The 2378-nt window shown below is 49.3% G+C and overlaps 1 long non-coding RNA gene across 1 annotated transcript; it reads right to left on the minus strand.

Annotated features, from left to right (window-relative positions):
- Positions 1-897: 897 nt before the first annotated feature.
- On the minus strand, positions 898-2013 carry LOC140619062 (uncharacterized). The gene is made up of 2 exons (XR_012018987.1): positions 1858-2013; positions 898-1249 (listed from the first exon to the last, which is right to left on the minus strand). It is a non-coding gene; the product is annotated as an uncharacterized lncRNA (long non-coding RNA).
- Positions 2014-2378: the final 365 nt, after the last annotated feature.

The raw sequence follows: 2378 nt of genomic DNA on the forward strand, positions 1-2378 counted from the left end.
GGGAGCATCTTTGTTTGAATGAAGGGACTCTGTGTGGGCTCCTGGGTGGCTCCCTAGAGAGATGGGGCTGGTCCCTAGAGAGATCAAGCCCTGGTATGAGGCTGGGAAAATACACCTGTTTAGCCTCATCCTTGAGAAAGAGGGAATGAGATCCAAGAGGGTAGGCACATCCATTCCAGGAGCGTGATACATCCCAACTTCACAGGCAGAGAAGCTACTACACATAAGTCACTCCCAGATTTAGCCCTAGGTGTCTCTCCACCTGGCTGTTCACCTATCTCATTTATCAGATCCTTTAATGGACTGGCAAACAGAAGAAAGAGTTTCCTAGAGTTCTGTGAGCTGCTCTACAAAGTTAATCAAATCTGAGGAGGGAATCATGAGAACTCCGATTCCTACCCGAGTTGGACAGAAGGTAAGCTATTCCTTCCTGTTGGGATCAAAGAAGGTATCCGTGTCCAGGGACTGATCTCTGATCCTGTGCATGTGACACAATCTCTGGACAGAGAAATTAAGTGCTGCATTGACATACATTGTAGAACACCCAGTAGGTACCACATCCCACAGAATTTCTGGTTTTGGAGAAAAGAAGAAAAAAAGAGAAAACAAAACAAAACCTAAAAAAACGTAGGATTTAAGACAATCATATGAAGCAAATGGTGGGTATTTGTCATTTCTAATGGCTGAGTAATATTCCATTGTATACATAAAGAGAGAAGAAATGAGTGGGAAATATCAGAAAGGGAGACAGAACATAAAGACTCCTAACTCTGGGAAAGAACTAGGGGTGGTGGAAGGGGAGGAGGGTGCGGGTGGGGGTGAATGGGTGACAGGCACTGAGTGGGGCACTTGACAGGATGAGCACTGGGTGTTATTCTGTATGTTGGTAAATTGAACACCAATAAAAAATACATTTATTATTTAAAAAAAGACAATAGTATGATATGTGAAACATGTAGTGTGTGTAGTAAAGGAGAGACAAGAGGAGGAAGTCCGAGATTTTTGTTTTTAAAGTCTTTGTTGGGATTCCTGGGTGGCTCGGTGGATGAGCATCTGCCTTTGTCTCAGGGCATGATCCTTGGGCCCTTGGATCCAGTCCCACATCGTGCTCCCTGCAGGGACACTGCTTCTCCCTCTTCCTGTACCCTACCTCTCTTTTCGTGTTACTCAGGGTGCAGGTGAATCTGGCTTTAGTGCCTGGAGACACAGAGACGGGGGTGGCTGGGTAGCAGAGGCTGGGACAGGGTACCTACAAACACGGACATGCATGAGTGACAGAGCATTTTGCCAGAAGCTTCTCAGTTGTGGGGGCTGTTAACATCTTGGAAGCTCCCCCAGAAGTCAGATTTTGTCTCTACCTGACCAAAGAGACAGGAACAGGAGGACAGGTATCTACCCCATGTTTCTGAAGACCCTGCCACCACAGTGGGACTGGCCTGTCCCAGGAGTGTCATATCTCACTGCTGACCCAGAGAAATGAAAGTGCTTTTTATGCAACTTTGCACCTTCTGCCCGACTCTCAGACTCTACTTGATTAGTGATTCAGGATCAGAGGTAGGACCTGAGGACAAAAAGGCTGAGAACAGGCTCTGTTCAGAGTGGGAAACAGGGATGGGTGGAGGAAGCAGCTGTGGGAACCCCACAGGACTCTACCCAGGAGTCTCTGCCAGGCCCTGAGGGCACCAGGGTGCTGGGGTCTCAGCCTCTGCCCAGCCCTGAGGTCCAGGGCCTCCCCCAGCTGAGAGGGTCTCCCTGCTGGACCCAGGACATGCACAGTGCCACCTGCTGGTTACATGTCCCACTCAGGGTCCTCAGTGTCCTGAGGTTAACATCCAGAGTTGTGTCACCAGCACTCACCTGTGACATGAAAGACTGTATGAAGCAGCATGTGGGGTCTGATGCAAGGAACATGGATACACTGTCTGTGGCTGAGAGATTCCCACATGGAGGGAACAGTCATCCAGCTATAATCACTCCTGTGACTGTGGGAATGTCTACAAAATAAAAGTCATGCAAAAGACTGAGCCTATCCCACCTGTGGGACATTTCGGGAGCTCCTCATTAGAGCGCCTTTCAAGTTCATCTCAATAGAGGAGTAACCGTGTCCTGCACAAAGAGTCATAGAAGAGAAAATCAGCAGGGCATAAGGATCCTCAAACCAGGATGGAAGGCAGTGATTTCACAGAAGCACCAGCACCTGGTGACATTTGGGTCACCTCCCTGGTGAGATCCCCTCATTTGGGGATCTCCTCCCTGGATGGGTGGGCAGAGAGGACAGGGCAAGACTGAAGATATCAAGTTGTCAGGGCAGAGCAACTGAGGCAGGGACACAGCAGGTGGGGATGCAAGCAGCTGTGCTCCCAGGGGCCTTTCAGGCC

This window comes from Canis lupus, chromosome 27 (assembly GCF_048164855.1).
Source record: "Canis lupus baileyi chromosome 27, mCanLup2.hap1, whole genome shotgun sequence".
NCBI classification, from domain to species: Eukaryota; Metazoa; Chordata; class Mammalia; order Carnivora; family Canidae; genus Canis; species Canis lupus.